The 17,341-nt window shown below is 38.5% G+C and overlaps 1 protein-coding gene across 2 annotated transcripts in view; it reads right to left on the reverse strand.

The window, feature by feature from the left end:
* The window catches only part of CDH13 (cadherin 13), a 428,229-nt gene that overhangs the window by 128,743 nt on the left and 282,145 nt on the right, over positions 1-17,341 (reverse strand). The window lies entirely within an intron of this gene.

Raw genomic sequence — 17,341 nt, forward strand, 5'->3', positions numbered from 1 at the left:
GGGGCACACACACAGGCACTGAGCAAAAAAACCTCTCAAACTGGGCTGCCTGGACAGCCAGGGAGGTCCAATCAGTAAATACCTCATCAACACCACTGGGTAGTTCCACCTGATATTTAGGTTGTACTTGTGTTCGGATTGTCTTTGCTTGTTACTCAGCCAACAGAAGACTCGTGTGCTCTAACACAAATTCCCTGTGTTAGAATCTGTGTGCTTTGAAGCCACCCAGAGCAATTGCATTTCACTAAATGAACTACAGGTGTATCTCTTGCACTTTAAATTCTGAGGGCAGAAAGTCCACAGGTGGCTACAATGAAAACAATACTGAAATATTAGGAAGGTCTATTTGCGTGGTAAAGTGTTGCAGTTCAAAATGTATTGGGTGTCATTCGTGTCAATAAAAAATTTCCAATTATTAAAGCCTACATTGCTCTAATTTTAATTTGTACAAATTTATGAGCGAATTTTATGAACATCTATAAGTTCCCCATCTCTGTTGCCCCACTGTCCTTCCAGAGCTGAAGGTTTCTGTGACAGGAAATTCCCTGAGCACACAGTCCTGCTGCAGAGGGCAATAAGGGAAAAGCAGCTCCCAGCACAGATCCCTAAATGCTGTGTAGAGGAAAAAACTCACTCTGCTTCTTTATCAGAGTTAATAGAGAGAGGAGTGAGCTGCTGCCAGTCCCATGCTTAGGAGGGGAGCACATCCTGCATCCCTGGATGGAGGATTTTCCTCTCCCCCAGACAGGCAGCCCAGAGGCTGCAAAATTCTGTCAGCGTTTTATCAGCATTGTACATTGAGAAACAAAGAAAAGGTGTAATGAGACCTGGGCTGAACTGTGAGATCCTCACCCCTAGACCAAAATGATTTCTTCATCAGTTCATCTACAATTGTAAATGTAAACATTAGTTTGGAAAGCAATCTAACTAAATAATGTATGGTCACAGCAAGATTAAATATTTCTGATAATATTGAGCTGAAGACAGAATGAGATTCTACAAAATAACAAAAAAACCCATTATCAAATCTAGAACTTCATTTCAATAGTGAATCAACTTTAAGTAACAGATTGGTTGGAGGTATTAACAAACTATAAAGTAAGAAATCTAGGAAAGGATCCAATCTTTGGCCTAAAAATCCCAACTGAAGCAATTTTTCAGAATCCATGATCTACACCATTTCAATCAAAGTAACTTTGCAGTGACACCATTATCTCATGTGTGAATCAGAGTGTCAGGGTGAGCCATAATTCTTTGTTACAGAATAATTCCTCTTTGGAAACTCACCTTTCTTTTCCCCACAGACTGGGCAAGTATTATTTTAAACTATCATGATCAACACAATTTAAATACAGCATTTTCATTTCTTCATAGATCTGTAAGACCATAGGATCTGTTTTCAGTATTCACAGAGACTTCTGAGACAAAACAACTATGAAAGGTTAAAACCTGATACAGACAAGGCCTAAGACATTAGATTGCAAGTGCCTCAATAACAGAAAATTGTATCATTCGTGTACAGGGAGTTTTTTTTTTCTTTTTGAAGGTCTTGGATTTAAAAAAAATCAAATAAAAAAGAAATATTGTGGTAAAAAAAACCAACAAACCCAGTCTCATTTACAGACTGATATAACAACTGCCTGATCACTGTTAAACAAACTCAGCTGGCTTGTTTAGACACTCATCTTCTTTTTTTTCCCCCTTTTTGTTGTAGCTCCCAGAGTACAGTGTTGCCTCTTCTTGTAGTGACCTTGAATATAAGCTCTCAGAGGTTTTATTTCATTGCTGCTTTGGGCAGAGTTACCCCCTTGAGAAAAATAAGAGAGACCTGACAGCATGTTGGTTTTATTCAGCAGTGATTAAAGGTCAGACAGCTCAAAAAGAAGCTTACCACTGGATACTATGCCATGTTTTCCAGTGTTACAAGATGATCCCAGCCCTGATATTTTCACCTACTTTGTGTGAGACTGATTCAGAAGAAAAGAGAGAAAAGAACTGCTTTCTTTTTTTTAAGAATTAAGATTCACCCTATTTTCACAAGTTCAGCACAATGTGCTGTTTTTAGAAATTTATCACACTTCTGAGAAGATTTTTTTATATCAATGTTAGATAGCATGTTTCACAAGGCTCTCCCAGTCACAGGGTTTCAGGGAAATAAATAAGGACTAGAGCAAATCTTCAAGGGATCTTAAAGAGTGCCCAAGTTCATGTGAAATTAAATGGGTTTCTGTACACAATGGTTTCCTGAAGAATGCTCCTTAACAAGATGCCATACTCAAGTGCATTAGAAAACATCTTGAATGAATACACAGTTGTTATTATTATCAATCTATTAGATGAGTTGATGCTCAGCAGAGATTTAGAAACTTATTACAGTAGATATTCAAGTAGAAATCCCATTTATACAGTTGTCCTACTGAAGTATTCCTGATGATAAAACAGTGCAAGGCACATTTAAATTTTAAGATCTGATGTAAAACCCCTAATCTCTTGTTACACTGACATAGAACTGGTTTAACATAATGGCTGAATCTGATTCTGATTTGCCAGCTGCAGTTCTTTAACCTTTCAACTCACTAGACATTATCTTGTTCCCTGCAATCATTCTTTTGGTGCATACAAATAGGAATTCCAGCAACTTAGATGAGCAGAATTTTACATTCATTTTGCATAGGGATGCCAGCTTCAGGAAAGCTAGAGAGAATTAAATAATACATCTTTTTCTCTATGCTTCTCTCAAAAGTTTTGTGGTATTGGTTTCTGGTTGCCATCAAAATGGCATTGAAATCTAATTTTAAAGTTATTCTATTCTCACAAGTTCTCATTATGTGTAAAAATGTACATAAAATGTGGGTTGTCTTTAGATGGTTTTTTTTGTATTAGTACAGGTTGTGTCTGTTTTTTATTTGGGAATCAACACAGAAAACTAAACCCGAATGTGCTTCATATTTGTGGCGGTTGCCTCAAAAATCACGAGATAAAACATACACCTGGAACCCTTTGGAGAAGTCTAATAGCTACATTTCCAGGGAAGAAATTCCCTATCCTAATTGAGGTGTCCAATGGGAGAACACAAATGAAAAGGTGGGATTGGACCACCACAAAGGATAATGTTAATATAGAGATCTCCTTCTTAAAAATATAGTGGCCCAAATGTATGTTTTGCAAGGCTCTGCACAGGCATCCAGTCCAAAAGAGCTTGATTCAAGATGTACACTTCTTCAGTATTTTCTCCTACATCATAAACTTTTATTTTTCATAAAAGATTCATTTCCCCAGGCCCATAAACCGACTACATCTAATTCAGTGTCGTTTTACAAATACTTCCATTCCTGGCATCAATCAAATGCAGCTGGCTTTCAAACCACAAAACAACAGCTTGCTACATTATCATGTTAAACAATATATATCAACTTATCAGGCTGGGGAAGGAATGTCTGCAAAATCAACAACTTCTTCATTGTGTCGATGACGCACAGAGATCCGTGGAGGAAACTCTCCCAGGAAAGCTGCAGTGCTGTCTTGCTGTGTCTCAATATTCAGGGTTTATTTGTCACACTTTCTGGGCAGAATCGCTCCGAATTCCCAGGGTCAGTCACAACCTCCCACTGCACCTCCCGGAGCTCCTCGCTGCTCAGACACAGATCCCACTCCCAGGCCATTGCTCCAGAGGCTGCAGCTGTCCATGTGTTGATCATTTGAAAATATTGGCAAAATCTCCCCTTAGGCACCAAGAAGTAAAATATAACACATGAACAGTTTTAGAGGGATTGGAAAAGAGGGTTTCTTGGGAAAATCTCTTTGGCATTTTGTTAATAACCTCTTAATAACCTGTTTCACTCTTTCTTTCTTTTCTTTCCTTTTCTTTTTTCTGCCAAGATGTCAAGAGAACATTACTACAGAACTTTTGTTTATTTACTATATGCAGCTGCTGGGTTTAAAAGAGGGAGTAGTCAGGAGTGGAAGTGAAGCTTACCTCTAGCCTGATGAAATGTGAACCAATGTTTCAAGCCTACAGCCTTAAGACTGAATTTGAATACCAACAATAAAATATTAACCAGTTTAAGGACTGAAAAATGTTAACTTTATGAGAGCTACAGAGCTCAAAAACCTCACTGTGGAGTTTTCTTAGCAGATTTTCACTCTTTTTTGTGGTTCTCCACTGTGTGTTCAGTACATTAAATGTTTTCTACATGTGTTACAGAAAGTGAGAGGCTTATTCTCTTAATTAACAGAGCTGCACTGGAGAGTTGTGGTTCCACCTTCCCCACAGTTCAGCTGTGTCTCTGTACATGATAACAATCAGCTGCACGGTGGTGAATTTTCCAAAAATACAGCTCTTTTAATCCAGTGAGGAGAACAAAGAGTAAAAAATGGGATGAAGAAGGAAGAAAGCAAGAGAGTTACTAGAGATTCTCTAGAGCCCGAATTTCAGAAACTGGAGCGAAGGAGGAAGCCCTCCTGACAATGTTCTCATGATAACTAATTATATGTTTGATTGTCATTTTGTACTTTAAGACAAAAAGCCCCAGGGGAGCAAAACAAATATAAGAAGAAAGGTCTGTAATGGTTCCAATCAAGGGCATTTGAATTGCCATTATGTGAATTATTAAAAACTTGAAGGCCTTGCTCAATAAAGAAGACATGTAGTAAGAATTATTGAGTTCAGGCTTTGAGCATATCATATATTTGCACAGGGCAATAATTTTCTACCCTGCAAGGCTCCTTCACATTCTCTATTTAGATGTTTGGCAGGTTCTTTAGACTCCAGATGAGATGGCATCACTGAGCCATCACTCTGGGAATGCCACTGTACTGCAGTCAGCAGGACTGGAAGGGTGAACGGGTGAACTGTCAGCTGTGGAATGAATAATAAACAAACTTCTCCCAGTACACAAAAGGAACTTCAGTAATATTAAGTAGAGATGAAGAACTGTCAAGAATTGTTACTATCTGTAGAGAGCTAATGCAGTCAGAAGCATGTAAAGTGAGTAAGAAATAATGGGACATTCCCAGCTGAATGTTATGACAGAACAGAGAAGATGTATGGGCAGGTCAACCTTTAGCAATACTGGTATTTAACCTTTTTTTTCCCATGAGCAGCACAGTTGTTTTGGCAGAATGAATTATTCACTCGTGGGATGTTTGGAACATGACTTATACCCAGCCCTGTCCCCAGCCACGCTGCAGCCACTGTCACATGGGGAGAACAATGTGAAGAGATTCCAGGTGCTCTCTGCTCCCTGCCAGACATTGATCTATGACATGTCAGTAAGGGAATTTGCATTAGCTGGAGTTATGTGACATGTATCTTACTTTGGTGTGTTGTACTTTGTCTGCAGTGCTGTGGATGTTTCCTTCTTTGAGGTAAAATTGTGTGGTGAAAACATGGAAAATTGTTAGCCCCACCAAGGTTTCCCAAATTGTCTGCACACTCCAGGTTATGACATTTTGTGGTAGCATATTTATACTGAAATTGATCTCTATTTTGTGCAGATACAAGAAACTGTGAAGAATGTAATTTATTTTTTTAGAACACCAAGATCCCCTTCACAGATTTTGTGTCATATAAAACTCACGATCCCCAAACAAGATAATCTACATTTTAGACTCTGTACATTTTCCCACACAAAAAAGAAAAAAAACTATTTAAAAAAATGCATGAAGACTTTTGTCTTACAGACTATAGATAGCATGAAGCAGGTATTTGTATAAAGAGTAAAATCAGTGAAGTCTTATTTCCTATCTGGTGCTGTCCAAAAGCTCCTCCCCTGAATAGATGAGATGATGTCTTTTAGAGAGATCACAAAAACAGACCTACTATGGCTCTGCCTTCCCCTGAGGAGTTCCCCCAGTTCTACTCATCACAGCTCCCCCTTCAGCAAACCATCCTTCCCTCCCAGGCAAGGGGAATCCCTCACATTTCTTCATTTACAGTCTCTCCAGATGGACTGGGAATTGCAAGTTTAGTGAAAGAGGACTTAGGAAAATGGAGATGCAGCCAAAAAAAAACAATATTCTTCCTCCAGATATAAACAGGATGAAGGTTTAAGCAAATCAGCAAAGATTTTTCTTAACCAGGATTCTCCCTAAGTAAAAATGTCACACTCTCAAGTCTTTTTCCCTTTTGACCAGCAAAGTTTACTAAGAAAAGGCATGAATTACTTCTTGGTTCATGACCATAAGCTATAAAATATCCCACTGTTCTAATATTCTAAGTGCCAATTCATAACATAATCTTATATGTCAGATCACATAATTCATAAAGCAATATAACACATTCTCTTGAAGTACATGGTTTAATGTAAATGATGATATGCACTGAACATCTCGCAGCAGGAGAACATGACAGAGCAGTGATTTATGAGTGAAAGAATATCTATTCAACATACAAAGAGCAAGATTCAGCCCCAGGCAGGAAAAACACAAAGGGCCCACATTCTCTGCAGAGTTTGACTAGCACTAGAAACCAATCAGGGAAATCACAGCTAATAGAGACTAGATGAGACATTTAAACATCATTAAAATCAGCCCCGTAAAAACAAGGCAGGACCATGCTCAAAGAGATACACGAGCATATTGGCTTCTTTGCTGAAAGGTCAGACAGAGAAATTTCCAGAATGTCACCAGGAGGGCATTTGGCCAGCACTGCAGAAAGGCAGCCCAAATCCCAGAGTTTGGCCAGTGCCAGCTGAGCTCCAGGCTGCACCAGAGGAGGAGGGGGGTGCTGAGCTCTTCCCTCCGCTTTTATCAAACTATCAGAGGTAAAAATCTCAACACCTCCTGCCCAAAGGGCCCTGCTCAGTCTCTGAGCCCCTGGATCTGAGCTGCCTGGCAGATGAAGCTTTTTGTCAGAGATGCTCACACCCCACATGATGCACCGTGCTGTTTTCCCAGGTCCCATGTAAAATTGGAATTGCCTGCAATCATTCAAATTTGATTTCAGGCGTATGCAAGCTGTTTAAATGCAGATGTAAACTTTATACTCAAGGGCAAGCAGAGAGCTTACTAAAAATATATGTACTTTTATAATCCAAATGTTTTCTTTTAGCTTTTCTTTAACTTTTCCTTAAGATTTCCCCATTCTTTACCCTTCCCTTTTTATCTTGGTGGCAAAGTTCTGGCCAGAGCAATGCAAATTGTTAATAGAGAGCAATTTTTAAAGCCATACAAATAAGTGAAGCCTGATGTAAATTTTATATCCAGAAATACCCATGAGAAATTACCTCTTGAATGTGGTAGAAAGCTTCCTCTAAACTTCATGACACAAAATTAACCAGGAAAAAATTAGATTAATCATTTAACTTTCTTCCCCAAAAAAAGAAGATAATATCCAGTTTCTCCCAACCTCTAAACAGTGTGGCATTCTTAATCAAGATAAATGTAGAAAAGAAAATAGAGGCTTCAGAGACTTCATTTAGGGTAGTAAAAAAGAATTGGCAATTATTTGCATTCTGAACTTCTGGGAGAGAACTGACTGTCTTTTACCTTGTCTCTTTCTGGGCCTGTCAAGCAGAATTAGAATTCTGAGCATTTACAGGAATGGCTTCAGAACCAAGTACAGATCCTTCTCTTAGCCCTTGTTAAACAAAACACTGCTGATCACTGGGAACCCAGTTCACATCCATCAAGCCAGGAAAGACTCTGGATTTGGAGACCTAAGTGCACTTCCCACTTCTTGGTAAACAGCCCAGGTATATCTTATCCCACAACCCTTTCACAGCAGTGTGCTTTAAACTGGGAGTGTATTAAAATCTAGAAATGCTTGATCATGAAAATGAGAAAAATATTTTTCCTTTCATTCCAACAACAAATTTTTTCAAACTGGAAAAAAAAATCAGAATAAACCAGTGTAATGTATGGATTCTAAATGCCTATTTTTTAAAAACACTAAAAGTTAGTCAGTGAGAACTCAATAATAAGAAGCCCAGGCTACACTCTGTGTGTATATTTTGCATTCGGACTTATTCCAGAACAACAGAATGGAGAGATTTTTCTAGGAAGGGAACATTTTCACAGATTTCAATAATCTTTTGATCAGGACCACACTCACAGATGGAAGATCTCATTCCAAAAATTACCTACTTTTGTACAGGAATTGACTGCCTTCTCACAAATATAAGAAAGGCAGCAATTGCACTCCCCTGTCTCAGTGGGCTTTAATCAAAAACACATCATTACTTCACAGAAATCACTTTTCACTATTCTCCTATGTCCAAGGAAGGTACTCTGGCATCCTTCCTGATTAAAAAGTAATAATATTGTTTTAAAGAGATCTCATAGTGCAAGGTCAATTTTCCCTGATTAGAAATGTTTTTTGACACAGTGGGCCAGAATTTCTGTTGATCTAATTCAGCCCAGCACTGCTGAACCAAAGATTTATCTTAGATGAGCCTGTGGAATACAGGGTTGACCTTGAAGGTTTTTATTAGGTATACACAGCTTTACATTGCCTTTATTCTCTTTTTACCTCCCTAATTTGTCACTTCAATATATGTGAAAAGAAAGAGAAAACAAAAGGACGATCTGTGCCTTTTTTTTTGTGCCTCTTCTATGTTGGACCCTTTCCCTTCTTGCTACCAGCAATTTGCACAAGTATCCAATTTTTCATATGGATGTAGGACTATGAATATAGAACACCACAGACTTCAGCAATTACTGCAGCTGGGAAGTTCTCATCTTTACTCTTTGCCTGTTAACTAATATGAACCGCTTGTGCTTTAATCTCAAATTACAAAGTGGAAATAGGATTGAAACACCCAGCCCTGTTACCCCTGAGTCTGTCACTGGCACTCTCAGCACCTACATCAATCCAAAATTAACCCAGATAAGCTGAGGGTGCTTCAATATTACAAAAGCAGTGCTAATGACAGAAGAATCAGATGTCCTAATGAGGAGGACATCAATCACCTCACATGGCTTCTATCTTCCTCTGCAGGAGCCAGAGCACACACTTAATTCTGATGTATTATTTCATCTTCGTATTGATTTCATCGCCAAGTCCCAGCCATTTGATCTATTAAACATCTGGGAGTTTTTATCTGAGGGATAAGTGTGTCCATCATAATACAGGATCCTTTTAGGTGAGTTTTGTTTTTCTTCACCCCCTTCTGCAGCTGAATTCCTCGATAAATTATTTGGATGGTCTCATAGTGTCTGCCCTGTTGAACTTATTTAAATTCACCTGCCTGAGCAATATTTCATAGTGGTCTTCACTGCTGGACTCAATAAATAAACTGGGCAACTACTCCCTGTTCTTCATTCAGAGAATTGCATTAAGTCCTTTGCATTTTTCTGGATAAATCATATCACAGATGCAATAATTCCTATTAAAACTACCAACAGAAGTAGAATATTTGATTTTAAGGTCTCAAATAAGTATGGAACAAATCCTCAGTGAGGATCATAAGGCATATCTTGGAAAGATATCCTTAAAAAGGATTCATTCTTCCCTCAGGCATTCTCCTGAACCCAGTTCAACAGCTTCCCACTATAAAGGAGTCCAGAGGAGGGAGGATAGACACCATCAGTTATTCTGGAAACCTGCACTTCAAATTGGTCAGCCTTTAAATCAAGTCCACACAGCTCATTCCCTAAGTGCAATCTGGGATAACAGAAGATGGAATTGTTTTCTGCTTTTTTCCCCCCATTTTGAGATTGAAGTATCTGCACATAGAAATCTTTGCAGCCCTTCTTCAAATTATCTTTTTGGTTAAATTATATTTTAAAACCATTGATAGCCAAATTTAATAAATGATTCAGGTGCTGCAAGAGTGTGCTCTGTGATTTTAAAACAGGCCTTTGAAACTATCTTGTATAAATCACAGGTTTCAAAACCATCCATATTTGCAGCAAGAATACAATTTGGGGTATGAGATATATATTTTCAGTAGGGATCCTGATATTCTTTCCTGAATTAAGTCATTGATTAAATCACTTACTTCAGCAAGAGTGATTAATTTCACTCAGTTACAACCATTTTAGGCTCAGATATCCTGTCTTTTAGGATTTTTTATGGTCATTAAAGAGGGACTGGAATTTTTGGATGCAGTTCATCCTATTCTAACATAAAAGCTTATGAAAGATGAGATAAAGTCTCTTTAGAAGCGGTTCATTCTGGATGAAATCTGAGAAGATGCCAAACTCCAGGGCACTTAAAAGATGTGATACACCCCCATTATTTCTGCCCATTACTACAGGTGTGGAAAGCAGGGTTAGGATAAAATGGTTCTCCTGAATTTTTGTTCTGGTACCACAGACTCCAGAACCTTTTCTCTCCCCATCTCATCACTGCTTAAAGCTGAAGGGATCTTTGTGCTGCACAACTTTACACTGGCACTCAAACCCTGCTAAGTGGAGCCCTGCAGGCCAAGATATCCCTGATTTTATTCCATTAGAATTGATGCATCATGTTGGGAAGAGACCTTAAGCAACAAATCAAGATATTTTAACACTCTATTGTATTGATTTAGTACTGAAAGGGCTACATTATGTCCCTGCAAAGAAAATATGAGCATGGAAAAGCTTCTGTATGTCATAAACCATCTAAATATTGACTATGAAACTCCTTAATGTAAAATTAATAATTAAGCACAGAACAGGTCAAGATATATCACTGCCAGCATTTGGGTACTTAGAGATCATAAAGATTTGTGGAGCTGTGTGCAAATATGGTGTCATTAAGTCACAGGATTGCCCAAGTACATTTATACTTTATAAATGCACATATTCCTTCTTGGCCAGGAGGAAAACAAGCATCAGGCAGTGCTAAATCATCCTGAGAAAGGAGACCCCAAAAGAGATTTCCAATTTTCAAAGTTTGACTTTTCCGCCGGGTACTTTTCTACAACTCTCAGCCTGAACACCCTGAAAAATTCAAATTTTCCACTCAGGGCTTCAACCTCTCAGGGAGAAGGTGGGTCTGGCTCATGTAAGGGATGCCCTGGAGCCACCACAGGTGAGTGTCCATTCCACCCATCCCCTTTCCCTGTCTGAAGTAAATTGGAAGGCAAAGAGGACCTGAGAGCAGACACAGTTGCTCCTGCCTTGGGTTCCCTGCTCACATTTGCCCTCACAATTTCCAGGGTTGAAAATGTCAATACCAATGCACCACAAAATTCAAAGGCAATCTGTAAACACCATTTGCCAAACACATTCACAGAGTTTCCCTTCAGCCTCAGTTCTTTTACCATTTTGAGTGGAGCCCTGCTGCAATGTATGGAAGAATGAAAATTCCAAATGGTATCAACCTTCAGGGTACAATCCCTAAGAGCTTGAGTGGATTTCTTCCATGCAAAACTTCAGTTAAATATTTTACTTCAAACCCCTGTGATTTATTTGTTTGTTTTCCCAGTAACTTATATGAAATCCTACTTCCTAGGGATGTGAGCTGTAAATCTCCCCAGCAGTTAACAAGGTCAGCAACTGAGTCAGAGTTTTTGTCTCTGCGGTGTCTGCTAATGTCCATCCCTGCCCCTGCCACACACTTCATAATTAGATGAGATCATCAATAAATTGTTACACATGATATTTATATAAACAAAGGGTTGAGGATCACAGATTTCCCACCACAGCTGTATTGCAAATTCCTTGACTTTTGGCAAGACCAGTGGTTTCCAAACCCCATCCCAAACTTAATATCCACTAAAGAAATAATAAAAAAGAAACCAAAAAAATCCAAGCAAAAAATTTTCCCCAAACTTATCAGATTTGATCACTTTACATTATAATTATTTAATGCCTGTTTATCCACAGCAAAGCCCCTATGACAGCCATAAATGAGCCACAATGATTTGTATTTGTGCATCTGTAGATTGTGTCTATGCTTGAATCACAAACCCACAACAGATCTGGAAAGCCTGAAAGAGGCATTCCAGTGACAGGTACCAGTGTCAAGTGAGGTTATTCTGTATTTTTATACAAACTCTTTTGTTCTGAGAGCTCTCTTAGCTTTTTATCCAAATGTGCTGCTTTAAAGAGAGAAGAGTTTGTGATTTCAGTCACTTCCACACCACTAAGAAGTGACCCATGGATACCAATCCCAGCAGATTTCTCTCAAGATTCTCTCACATTGGATTTTCTCTGCCTAAACATCCAGATCTGACAACGATCTTCTTTGCACTGAATATATCTGTTGACACAGAAAGACTACAAATTAAACCAAATGGGTAATTTGCTAAAGCAAATAAAAGATGGCACATTTTTACAAGTTTCCCACTCCCACAGAGTACCAATAGATTTTAAAAATGTAAAGGAAAAATCCAGCTGTGTATATACATGCAAGCATTGACTTTTAAAACTACAAAACTGGTGGCAAGTTGGCTCTGTTGTTAAAAGCACAGAAATACAGGTGCCAATAGCACTGTGAAAAAAAAATTAGGTAGGAGTAGGATGTTCTTAAAGAAATTAATCTCTAAAGATGTCAGGCATGTGATTTTTTCTGTATATATTTGCTGAATTTTTCAGATTTCCCTGGTTAATAACTTTTTATATTTATTGAAATATACATAAATATTAATCCCAAAGAGAATATATTTAATAATATATATTAAGACTTTATAGAGAAGCATTTATCTCTCTCTGTTGAATACCAGGGATATTTTCTGTCCTTGAAGTGATCATGGATTTAGACTAAGTTTTAATTGAAACTTCTAGATGCATTCAGATCTAAAAATCTATGATTGAAAAATCTCTAATGTTCCATACAATTATTGTATTTAACAAATAAACCCCTTGTGCCTTCTGAGATTTCCATTCTCTCCTCTCCCTTTGCCATGAAACACTGTGATCTCCTAACCAGTATTTTATTTATTTGTTAAATATGACAATTCCAAACCGGTTTCTCTGATGTTTTTCATAACCCAAAGCTGCTGCTGATTGTATCCTACAGGAGTGGGCTCACCCTGGTGCCTGGAATGCACCAGAACCAGAATTCCCTCCCTTGCCTGGGAATGAGGAAATGAGAGTTTTGCTACCTTTGCTTGTCTTCACACCTGCACTAGATAAAATGGAAAATGTTGCCATTCTCTGCTTGGATTTTGTCCATAAATCGGTTCTTTTGCAGAATTAGGAGGCAGCAGAAGCTGCAGCAAAGCACCATTGAAGTTTTTATTCCAATTTAGCAATCTTTCCAGCAGAACAGGATATCATTCAGCAGCATCCCACTCGCAGAAGGACCGGGGTATGCTAATTTCAGAGGGATTTTAGCACATTTACACTTAGGAAATAAGCTGGTGAATGTTCTGTGGTGTCTCAGTTGTGGAATCTCCTGTGTGTGTCTGTTCCACACACAGACATTTCCTGCTGCTTCCAAACAATGACATTCCCATGCTCAGGACAACGGTTATATCCTGAATAATGCAATGTAATTTGCTTCCAAAAAATCTTCTTTTTAAAATAATGCTTTTCTCATTGAGCTGTCAAGGTCTGGGCAGTGGATAGAAATGTCTGTGTGAGACATCATGAGGGTGTTTTTCCATCAGGATTTGAGTGGAAATTTTGCCCAGTGGCCCCAGTGTCCAGGACTTGGAAAGAAATTAACACAAAAAGCAGTTAAGAAACTTTTTCGTTCTCTGTTTTTGTGTCTGTTTCTAAAGCAGTCAGATCTATGTACAAATCCACAAATTGCATTATAAATTACCCATGCTACAGATGTTTATAAGCCATAATTAAAATCAACCCAGTGCCCCTCAATTAAACATTTATGACAGATTTATTCAAAAACTAGTTAACCATTTATAAGGCACTTACATTTAAACAGAGTTTAAATGATGAGTTTCAGCTTTCTGGGCAAATTTTATGAAGCACTTTCATTTCATCTTCTGTCCTGGTTATTGCATGTGGAGACTGTGCAATACTGGAAATAATTTCTGACAAGTTTGGAGTTCATGATGACTCCATGAATAATAGCTCAGGAGCATTACAGGCTCATAAAAGCAAATGAATACTTTAAGAGCTGGCAGTGCATTCTTAAACCTCAAATCTATTGAAATGTACTGCTCTGAAGCAAAGAGAAATATTTTAATATCCACATAATCATGAGCGTCTGTGTATTTTTCTTTGATTTAATTTCATTTTGTATTCATGTAATGGAGTTAATTCCTATATTATATACACATAAACTTTGTATAACAAACATTAATAAATACATAGATTTAAATGAAGTCATTTTTAATTTATACCAATGCAAATGCATTTCAAATTTGATGTCTTTTCATTGACACATTCACCTGCTGAATTTCTCACGTTGATTTGTCTTGAATCAAATAATTCTGGAAGAGCCCCTTATGGAATAAGAAGCTCAGCATCAGCTCTTAGCTGCTGTAATCAATACGCTTCCCATAAATCTGATCTCTTACCTGATCAACCAGCTCTAGTAATTAAATATAGACATGTTTTTAAAAAGCAATTAATGGAGATATAATATCCATATGGTTCATGTTTTGCTGCACGCATCAAAAGTAATTAGTGTTAATAAAAAGTTACATGTGTTGGCAACTACATAGCAATTATTGCAGAGGAGAAAAACATCATTTCTGCTCCTGCTCTGAAAACAGTTTCTTAAAAATCCCTGGGAACTGAAATGTGACACTACAATAAATACATCTGTTACTCAAGGAGGTTGTATTTTTGCAACTCTAATGTACAAAACTGCTTGTATCGATTCTTTCCCAGGCTTATTCAATTAAAATATTTGAAAAATAAACAAATGTGTGAGGCAAACAGCTGTAAATATTTGCAAAATGTAAGCTATTGATTTTTATGTTCAGAAAGTATCATAAGTGAAATTTTCATTTAAAGTTTCAGTTCTCAAATATAGTAACAGAGAAGTAAGTACAGAAAACTAACCAGCACTGGAATTTAGAGGAAGAAAACCTGATTTCCCCCATTTGTTTCATGTAGGCAAACATACAAAACCTAAACAAAAGAAAATTTAGAGATTCCTCTCCCTCTGTAAGAAAACAGCTTAATTTGCATAATCTCCTACAAGTTTAATTTTCCTTTATGATATTTTGGAATGTTTTCCTGATCAGTGAATTCCCTACGGCTGCATAAAAAGTTCTCCACTCAGTAATGAAACATTTTTTTACATCACAAAATGAGGATTTGCAGTACAAATATCCCTGGCATCCTGCCGCAAGACAAAACTATTTAATTCCTTCCTTTAAACAGAATCCATATAATCAGTAACAGATTTATGCCTCTGGAATACAGCAAAGGAAAGCTTCCCTGAGAGGGGGATACTCATGTTTATGACAAACCACCTTGAAATGTTGATTAGAGCAGCTGAAGCTGTGATTCCTTGGAAATCTCTGTCCTTGGTGGGACAGGCAGGAGGAATTTGAATGGAATTTTTTTTTAAAAAAACAAGGTGTGTGAAGCCAATTCTTTAATTCTTTAATCCTTTCCAACCTCAGCAGCAGTGAGGGTGTGAAGCACATTCCTAGAAACTCCTGCCCTAATTGTCCTGCTTCCCAAATCCCAGAAACTCCTGCCCTAATTGTCCTGCTTCCCAAATCCCAGAAACTCCTGCCCTAATTGTCCTGCTTCCCAAATCCCAGAAACTCCTGCCCTAATTGTCCTGCTTCCCAAATCCCAGAAACTCCTGCCCTAATTGTCCTGCTTCCCAAATCCCAGAAACTCCTGCCCTAATTGTCCTGCTTCCCAAATCCCAGAAACTCCTGCCCTAATTGTCCTGCTTCCCAAATCCCAGAAACTCCTGCCCTAATTGTCCTGCTTCCCAGATCTCTTTCCCAGCCGGCTCCTGCCCCAGGTTGTGAGGTCCAGCTCTGGGCCATTCCCGAAGGCACAGCATCTCTGTATCTCCACTCCAGCATCCCCATTATCCTCCCCACATCCACCCTGGACATCCCTGCCTGGCTGGCAGTGGAGGGAGAGGTGTGGAAAGGGGCTGTTTGGAGAACCTGGGCTGGGGGTGAAATGAGTGACCCCGGATCCATCAGGAACCCTTGGGATGGCAGAGCCACAGGAGAAGATGCAGACAAAAAAGCCACTGAGGTTCACTGCTCCAGCAGCTGCAGAATCACCCAAAAAAGACCAGGGCTGAAGGGGCAGCCCCAGGCAGCAAGGAGAGCTCTCCTGCTCAGGCCCAAGCCCTCCTCTGGTAGAGGCAGGAGGTACCACAGAAATGGGCCTCAGACAGGTGAAATTAAATGGAAATATGAGCAGGGAAATTTAGACAGTCTGGGACAATTATTTCTGGTGATCCTGAAAGGCAAAATGATTTATTTTTGCATAATTTTCAGTCTGTTTCCTCCCACGGAAAAGGAGCAAATGCAAAGCCTCTTGGTGCTCAGTCCAAGGGCCAAGCAGGGTCCCAGCTTTATGAAGCACCACACTCTGATGTTCTGCACTGCTGATTAGTGGCACCTCATGGTACTGCTGGAGAGGTGCCTAAAGTGAAACTGTTTATTTTGCTGTTTACAACTCGTGCTGAGAGGGTAGGCAAAGGTTTCAGAAGGAAATACAGACATCAAAATAAATCAGCACAAGACTGATATAAAATGAAACTGTCATCGTCTTCCCTGCCCTTGAATATACTGAAGGGATATTGCTTCGGCAGGTTTCATCCTTCTTCAAATATTAAGTAACCGTGGAAATTTAAGGTCCTAAATTTAAATCCACATTAGTGAGCAAACTGGTTCCCAGGTACTGTCAATGAATATTTCCAGGGTAGTAACACTTCTCCTGCAGTGTACAAGTCTTTCTCTGAATGAAGGAATACTTAACAGACATTCTGACATGGGATCAAGTTCTTTGAAAGATGGGCTAGATTTTATTACACATTTTATTATATATACATTCCTATTAATGCAGAAGAAATGTTAAATAAATGTTACTACTGCTGACAGCAGTAATAGTAACATGATGGGCAGATCATTATTTATTTAGTTTCCACATTTCCAATTTGTTCCATTTCATAACTACACAAGCTTGAAAGACTTCTTAAAGTGAATCACAGAAATGAGAGCATCAGAAAACCAATTAGATCGAATCTCCATCATTATTTCTTTACTCTCCTGTTCTCTACATGTTACATATGTAGGAACATTAATGTACCTTTTTAAAGGCAATTCCAACAACCTTTTTTTCTAGCACTAAGTCCAGGTTTTCCTTCCACCTCTCTACAGAATGCAGCAGTGACCATGAATATATTTATAAATGCATTTATAAATAGCCTGAAACTAGCTAGAAATGTGACAGTCCCACAGCACCCAACAGATTGTGATTTATTCTCAGCTTCCACTTGAAACCAGGAGCAATGTTGCTTTTTCTCTGTACTGTTTTTTGGTTTTGTTTTTTTTCAGATCAATGATTTCCA

Source organism: Pseudopodoces humilis, chromosome 14 (assembly GCF_049639895.1).
Source record: "Pseudopodoces humilis isolate 2021_Gansu_Grassland_sample_001 chromosome 14, ASM4963989v1, whole genome shotgun sequence".
Lineage (NCBI taxonomy): Eukaryota > Metazoa > Chordata > Aves > Passeriformes > Paridae > Pseudopodoces > Pseudopodoces humilis.